The following is an 8,957-nucleotide window of genomic DNA, read 5'->3' as shown; positions in this document are numbered from 1 at the left end:
GGCTGACCCAAGAGACCTCAAGAACGACCGGCCCATCTCTCTGCTCCGCTTCCCGGCCAAGGTAATCGAGAAAATCGTCAGCTAACCCGATACCTCGAAGAAAACAGAATCCTGGACCCTTCCCAGTCAGGGTTCCGCAGAAACCACAGCACCGAGACCGCCCTCATCGCCGCGACGACAAAATCAGGACCCTGCTGAACAACGGCGAGACCATAGCACTCATCCTCCTAGACTTCTCCGCCGCCTTCGACACCGTCTGCCACTGCACACTACGTGCACGCCTCCATGCCACAGGGATCCAAGACAAGGCTCTGGAATGGACCACCTCCTTCCTCTCCGGCAGAACCCAGAGCGTCCGCCTCCCCCCATTCCGGCCCGAAGCCTCTGAGATCATCTGCGGCATACCCCAGGGATCCTCCCTCAGCCCGACTCTGTTCAACATTTACATGGCCCCTCTCGCACATGTCACCCGACAGCATGACCTCAACATAATCTCCTACGCCGACGACACTCAACTGATCCTCTCCCTCACCAAGGACCCCATCACTGCCAAAACCAACCTCCACGAAGGAATGAAGGCCGTCGCCGACTGGATGAAGACCAGCCGTCTGAAGCTGAACTCGGACAAGACGGAGGTCCTCATCCTCGGCTCCAAACCTTCAGCCTGGGACGACTCCTGGTGGCCGACGGCACTGGGAGCAGCCCCGACACCCACTGACCACGCACGCAACCTGGGAATCATCCTCGACTCAACGCTGTCAATGACCAAGCAGGTCAACGCGGTCTCCTCCTCCTGCTTCAACAACCACCGCATGCTCCGCATGATCTACAGATGGATCCCGACAGATAGAAGAAAGACAGCCACCTAGGCCCTCGTCAGCAGCAGACTCGACTACGGAAATGCCCTCTATGCGGAAGCCCCGACCAAGCTCATCAAACAACTACAACGCATCCAAAACGCCTTGGCACGACTAATTCTCGACATACCACGCCACGGCCACATCACCCCCCACCTGAGGGACCTGCACTGGCTCCACGTCAGCAAGAGGATATCCTTCAAGCTCCGCATCCATGCACACAAGGCACTCCACAAGACCGGCCCAGCCTACCTCAACCGACGGCTCTCCTATATCCCCAACCGCCAGCTACGCTCCGCCGACCTCTCACTCGCCACCGTCCTGCGCATCCGAAGAACAACCACCGGTGGGAGATCCTTCTCCCACCTCGCCACCAAGACATGGAACACCCTCCCACTGACCCTACGACAGACCCAAGACCTGCTGACCTTCAGGAGGTTGTTCAAGACCTGGCTGTTCGATCAGTAGGACACCCCCCCCCCCACAGCGCCTTGAGACCCTTGCGGGTATGTAGTGCGCTTTACAAATAATTGATTGATTGATTGATATGTATTAAAATCCTCTCCCCAAACCAAGAATATTTTTTTTCCTTCCTCATGCTTCAGTGAGCCTAGATCTATATCCACTCTAAATTGAATCTCTGTTTTCTCTGGGGTAATGACATTATTATAAAAATGTACCAATATCACACGGGTGCCCCCTGGGCTTTATAGGCTTTACATTTGATAAAAAAGAGTAGCCAGCTAAATATTTGAATTTCCTCCTTTGAAACAATTTGGAGAAGTGGATAGACAGGCCTCATTTGGCCCTGCTAGATCCTTGGGATAAGGCAGCCAAATGGAATGTCTTACACCCATTGATGTGTAGGGGTTCAGTGGACCACGTCTCCTGGAAAACAAAGGAGCGAATGCCACCAAACAAACTGTTCTTGAGCTGGGAGTCCTTCTGGCCATTCATACACACTCAGACAAGAGAAGGGATTTTCCGTGGGGCAGTTAAAGTCCATCTGAATGGGGCTTTGTGGGTATATCAAGTTAAATGGTCTTGCATTTGGGCATGGGCCATCAGGTTTATAGAAGAAGACTGATGGGACTGCTGTGATCAGTGAGGAGGTTACAGTGGGAGATCTTGTTATCAATAATGGCATTGCTACCAGGTTACAGGAGCCAAATTTTAGACACCGCACAGTCCACTGTACATTTTTTTCACTTCTCCCCAACCAGGTCACTCAACGCACCATTGTAGTGGCATTGAGTAACTCAATTGGTTGCCCCACTTTTCCCCCCAGCCAGTGTACGGCCTGTACTGCCTCTTTTTTAAGCTCAGACCAACTTTCTCTTTGGCCTGGGCCAAGGCTGAGGTAGTTCGTTAATACTACAACATATGGTGTGGCCTTTGGGGAGACTCTAGTGAGTTTGAATGGCCATAATCTAATGTCCTTTTCCTAACATGATCAGAACAGTTTGGGTGTGGGTGGGCAGCAGTGGTGAGCTCTTTCATTCCCTGTTGAGGCTTAATGTCCAGATGGGCCCTGCTCAACTGGAGCTGCTTCTGCAATCCTGCTTAAGAGCATGATGTGCTCTTTGGGGCCATTCCTAATTTCTTTGTGTGTGGAATGATGGAGGTTGCCTGCAGCTTTTTAACAACATCCACGCAAGCTGCTACTAGAGTTTCCACCACCTCCAATTGACAGCTTAGATTTTCTATTAGGTCCTTCGCCCATGTCTCAGATGAGAGGAGCAAAGTTTGAATCTTTTTTCGCAGAGCAAGTAAATCCACATGCTTACGGTGGCCTCCACCATCCTCTACTTAATTTATGGATTGAATTGGTTTTGAGGAGGGTACGAAATGGTTGCTTTGTGCCCTCGCTGCCTCCACTCTCTTTTTCTTTTTTGTAGGGAAAGGTTATCAGATGATATGGGGGAGATAGATGTAATTGAAAGAAGACCGCTAAGCACATATACATTTCCCCTCTTGCATCTAGGGCCTACTGCATCAGTGGGCTCCTCATTGGGCTCTAAGCCAATGGGGGTCCACCTATAGCTTCCAGTACAGGAACATGGGTCTGAGCACCCACTATTTGATGGGTAGCCGCAGTTCTCATGTCAGTATTATTAATCAGTTTATTTATAACCTCTATGGCTCAATCGAGAAACTAGCAGGAGTGTCTCCCTGGATACATGTTTTTCCAGTGGCAGGAGTTATAAGCTTTCTCTTGCCCATGGTTCATTTATGAGTTGTTTACCAAAACTAAGAAACCAGGCTCAGTCCAGCCTCTTCCAGGCTCTGATGGGCACATAAGGGACCACTCTTTGCCCGGGACACCTTCTGGCTCAACCCGCGCTACAGGGGTCAGGAGCCCTCTTATTGCACTTAATTGCCCCACTTCCGTCTCTCGGCCACACTGGATGATGGGCTAAGAAGTCCACCCAGCGCCATGGTTGCAGCAGCATCCAACATAGTAGGAGTCAGGAGTGCTCTTATTGCCTGCCTTCTCTTCTTGGCCACACTCGATACTGGGCTATGAATTCCACATTTCCATATAGCTCCCTAGTTGCCGCGACGTCCCACACAGCAGGAGTCAAGAACACTCTTATTGCACGCTAATGTCATGCCTTCTCCTCTTGACCCCACTGGATGCAGGGCTATAGTCCACACAGCCCCCCTAGTTGTAGGGGTGTTCTGTGCAGAAGTAGTCAGTACCACTCTCAGGGCCAGATGTACAAAATATCCATTTTGCGATTTCCTAATTGTGATTTTTAGCGAATCCTAATTTAGGAAATTGCAAAACTGCATGTTCAGAAGCTGGCCGGGCCCAAATTGCAACTCGAAAACGAGTCGCTTCACAAACAAGGAAATCAATATTTGTCAAAATAGCAAATGCTGTCACAACTAGCGAACACGTTGGAAAAATAGCAATTCTGCTTCCTGGTTCAGGGAGATGACCCCTGAAACAGGAAGAGCAGGATCCCAGCAACCAAGAAGGGAGGCAGAGACAGGAGGCTGGAGAGCTGCAGAGCACAGGCAGTGATCTGAGGACCCCAAACACCAGTTACGCAACACCAGGAATGGCCAGCCAGCAGTAGGGCGGAGGAAGAGAAAACTGAAGTTCTCTGAGCAGAAACTCAGGATTCTCACTGAGGAGTGTTGCAACAACCACCGCCTCCTGTTTGGCCGGGCATCAATGACTGTGCCAGAGACACAGAAATGCAATATATGGAAGAGGATGCAGCAGAAGATAAATGCTGTGGGTGGGGCATAGTGCTTTGTTGAAGAGATTCGCAAGAAGTGGTACGACCTCCGCTCACGAACAAAGAAAAAGGCAGCAACATGCCTGAGTGATTCCCATGCTACAGGAAGCAGACCTTCAACTGCACCCCACCCAAGACACTGGAGGCTAAAGTGGATTCAATCCCGGAGACAGAGGCTGTCATTGGATTCGACAAACTGTGATCACAGTGTTGACCAGCATGTTCGCTCTTGTATCCGCCTCCTCCCCTGCTGAGCAGCCAGTATGCCCAATCTCCATGTTATCACGTACAGGAAAGCCTTTGTGGACAGCTGTGGTGCATTCTGGGCTAGCTTTTATACTTTGCACTAAGTTACCACCTAGTTTGAATTGGTGGTAAATTGCATGTGCAAACAGGCCAAATTGCGACAAATCTCTATTTGCGACTACCACGAACATCCTGTTTGTGAGTCGCTATTAGTGATTTCTTATTACTGACTCGCTATCTCTGTTCGCAAAAAAAAAGCAACTCGCAAACCAATTGCATCACTAGTTTTTGGTTTTCGAAGGCTTTCATACATTGCATACAGACTTTTTCCATCCGCAAACCACTTTGCAACCATTTTGCGAGCCACTATTCATTTGTACATCTGGCCCTTATCGCGCGTTAGTGACCCACCTCCTCTCTGCAACACTGTATGCTGCGAAGTCAACACAGGCCCCTGGGTGCAGCGGCGTCTTTTCAGTCTTTTCCTTCACAAAGTCAGAGGAAGTCAAGCAGTTCACAATGTTAGTCTAGAAGGGTACCTCCAGCCTCCATGCTTTGCAGCATTCAGTTAGAAGCAATTCAAAGTGGACGGCTCTGACAGATACTCATACACTCCACAATCGCCTCTGGCTCACACAACCATCCACCTATTATCATTAGGCCTGGGCAAAAATTTCGTTCCGTTCGCGGAAATTGCGATAATTTGACATTTTTGCGTTCCGCGGAGAGCGCGAAAATGTCAAAAATTCCGGTTTCCGCAGCTTGGCGATAATTTGTTTCTTGCTCGCGCTGTAAAATGATACATTCTCGCGCGCGCGCGATCGCCTTACCTGAATCCCTGCGTTCGCCGACAAGTTTTCTTGATCCGGTCGCGTTCTCCATGAGATGTTGTATTGTTTTTAGCCATTTGCGCTGTCTCGCGACAGTTCGCGCCCGCAGTGACGTCATGCGTCGCGCGATCACGTCTTTCTTCTCGCGATCATGCACCGTGAGAACAACTCAAAACAAGATGGCCGCGCCCGCAAGCAACCACATGGGTAAGTTGGCGACCCGCAACCATGCAGAAAATCTCGCGAACATGCCAGAAAAAAACTTCCGCATCTTCGCGATATTTCTGCTTGTTTGCGATAATTTTAAACATTCTCGCGATAATTTGCGAAGGTTAATTCCGCAAATTCCGCCCACCCCTAATTATCATACTATGTATTAGTCATGTGCATGGAATGTGGAAAAATGGCCAGTCTAAAGAGCTTGAGCAGAACTTTAGGTGTGAAGCCGGTTATGTTATGTTATTTTGACTTGTATGGCACAGCTTCTCACCTGTGAAGGTATCCAGGCGCTGGAGCAGGAACTTAGGCTGAGTGGTGCTCCTAGTTCAACATCCAGGTCTTCAGTTTCTTGCTTAAATTGAGAAGAGAAGTAGCAGTCCTGTTGTGTTGAGGAAGTTTATTCAAGTTCTTGGCGGTGATGAAGAAGGCATGCCCTCCTGACTTGCTTCTCCGGATGCAGGGGATTCATGCATGGGAGAGAGAGGTGGAGAGTAGCTGTCTGGAAGGCTGGTTGAATTGGGGTTGGTCTTTGAGGCATGCTGGTATGGCATTGAGAAGGGCTTCATTGGCGTGGATGAGCAGCTTGAATTTACAGCGTTTCTGGATGAGTAGCTAGTGTAGTTCAGAAAGGTAGGGAGTGATATGAGCGCTTAATGGGATGTCTGGGAAGAGTCTGGAGTATTTGCATGAGCTGGTTGGAGATGCCGACATAGAGTGTTTTGCTGTAGTTGAGTCTACTGGTTATTCGGGCTTGAGTGAGCATGCTTCTTATGTGTATGTGGAGCCATTTAAAAATCTTGTGACGCATTATGAGTATGATGCAGCAGGATGTGATCACAGTGTTGACCAGTTTGTGCATTGTGAGTTTGTTGTCAAGGATGATGCCGAGATTTCTGTAGTGGTCTGTGGGGGTGGGCGAGGAACCTAAAGCAGGTAGCCACCAGGAGGTGTCCCTTGGGGAGCTCTTGTTTCCGAAAATCAGGTTCTCCATTTTGCCTGTGTTCAGCTTAAGGCAGTTCTCTTGCATCTGGCCGCTGGCGCAACACAGGCCCCCGCAGCCCCGTGTTGCGGGGGGCCCCCAAGCTGCAGGGGGCCCCCTCAGCACACTACTCAGGCCTTAGAGCTCCATATGAAATACGGAGTGGGGCCCCCTCAACTTTCGTTACGCCTTTGCATCTGGCTGGGCACGTTGGACAGGCAGGAGGTGAAGTTGGTCTTGGTAGTGTTGTTCAAGACACTGAGGGAGAGATTGAGCTGAGTGTTGTTGGCGTAGGAGACAATGTTGATGCCTTGGGCTCTTATGATGCTGGCGAGGGGTGCCATGTACACGATGAACAGGGTTGGACTGAGGGAGGAGCTCTCGGTGACTCCACAAATGAGTGGTCTGTGTTCAGAGGTGCAAGTGGAGAGTCTGACTGGTTGATTCCTGTTGGAGAGGAAGGAGGCGATGCAACTCAGGGCGGGCCCATGAGTCCCTGACTCCTGCAGTCTGGCGATGAGGGTGTCATGGGAGATTGTTTTTTAGGCCGCCCAGTGGTCAAGCAGAATGAGAGTCCTGGTTTCCCCTCTATCCTTGATGGACCGGATGTCATATGTTGCTACCAGGTTGGCAGTTTCCCTGCTGTGGGTGCTACGGAAGGCTGCTTCTCAGTTCAGGGAACAGGGAAAAGTGCTGCCATTGCTAAGCCAAGCTAGCATGACTGGACACGAGGACAGTAGTCCCATGTCCAAGAAAGGTAAACCTTCTGTGCTTCTCCAGACCACAGAACCCCGCTGTGGGCCTTCAGGGCAGTGCATTAAACCTAGTCCCAGTGTACACGTACGGTTGTCACATACATGAGCCACAAAAATACAATGTACCATAGAAACGTGTACTTGGGTAACTCACAGCAAGTTTGGCAGTCCTGTCTCAACAGATTAGCACCTAAAGTAGTCAGTGGGCCTACCACATAACTAGGCCAGCCTCATACTACCACCTACCACATCAACAGTCATCAGACCCCCAGCAATCATCAAAAGAAGTGGAGCATTGGTAGGGCGTAAGAAAAGGGCTCATCGCTGACGCACTCCCTTTCAAGCTGCCCTTTTCCCAGTGCTACAATAACTCCACATTTAAAAAGTTTTCGGAGGAGCCGTGATGGAGTGCGTCCCAGCCACTTCCTTGCCATTAGTTTTAACCTCAAAATACAATCAGTGACGCTTGCGTTCAAAGGTCAGGGTTCGGAAGTGTCCCCCAGGTTCCAAGTTAGTACTTTATAAAATTGCATAAATAAATGAACAGTTTCCCTCCGTCACAAAGTGTGGAAAGAGTCCACGCTATTAGGATTTTCTATTACTCCGACACCGTGTGGGAAAGGTCATGAAATGGATCCAGGCATATAAAGTTGCAAGCTTCTCCCATGCCGCTCAGGTTACTGTCTGAACTGGATTACAGACTGACTTGCAGAGGTAACAACACAACAATAAAGTGGCTATGCGCCTTTTATCCTTAAAACACCCTTCTATATGAAAATGTATCTTGCAAAAATAGATTCCTAGTGACTTTTCAGGCGCTGATACACTTGTTCCAAACTGTTCTTAATCATCTGCTAGGTTAAAATGAAAGTAACCATCAAAACCTAGTGTCCCCATGACGTGGGAGGGTGCCTGGCATGAGTTGGTGACTGGGGTGGGGCTGCCCTTGCAGCCCATGCCTGCCCTGAAGCGATTTTACCAGTTGTATTTTGTGGCTGGTAAAATCTGGCTAGTTGTTTCAAACTTGGAAAAAAACATGTGTATTAATAATTGTCCCTAGGTATCCCACCCCAGGGATAACTTTGAGTCCAACTTGTCATTGGCCCAGAGGGTCTAGAAAAAGAGGTTTGGGGGTGCTGCGGTACTCCCAGATAGCCTAGAAGGAATTTTACAATTCTCTTGAAACTTGAGACAAACGGAAAGGAGTTGGCCTAACGGCTAGAGAGGTCGACCACTAATCTGGGGAACTGGGTTTGAGTCTCGGCAATGAGCTGAACAACCTGTGATTCTGGGCAAATCGCTTAATCTCCTCGTGCCTAACAAAAATGAATGTGTCCTCATGTAATGCGACTGGTGCTATGTAAAGCACTCTGATAAAAAAAATGAATGTGTCCTCATGTAAGGCGACTGGTGCTATGTAAAGCGCTCTGATAACAAAAATGAATGTGTCCTCATGTAATGCATCTGGTGCTATGTAAAGCACTCTGATAACAAGCATTTACAATGCAATGGTCTCGGCATTGTTAAAGTTAGAGCTATTGGCACTGCTCATGACATTATTTTAGTTTATGTTTTTATTTTTAAAACATTTAAAGAAACGCCATTGTTATTTACAATGTCATTAGCTTAATCTCTCTCAAATGCGAGACCTATTGCATTTGCACCCACACACAGAGCCACACACTCAAAGCCACCCACACACACAGAGCCACCCACACAGAGCCACCTACACAGAGCTATTCACATAGAGCAACCCACACACAAATAGAGCCACCCACACAGAGCCACCTACACACACAGTTACCCACACACAGACAGAG

This window comes from Triturus cristatus, chromosome 4_2, assembly GCF_964204655.1.
Source record: "Triturus cristatus chromosome 4_2, aTriCri1.1, whole genome shotgun sequence".
Taxonomy (NCBI): Eukaryota; Metazoa; Chordata; class Amphibia; order Caudata; family Salamandridae; genus Triturus; species Triturus cristatus.
This window is presented reverse-complemented; position numbering follows the sequence as displayed.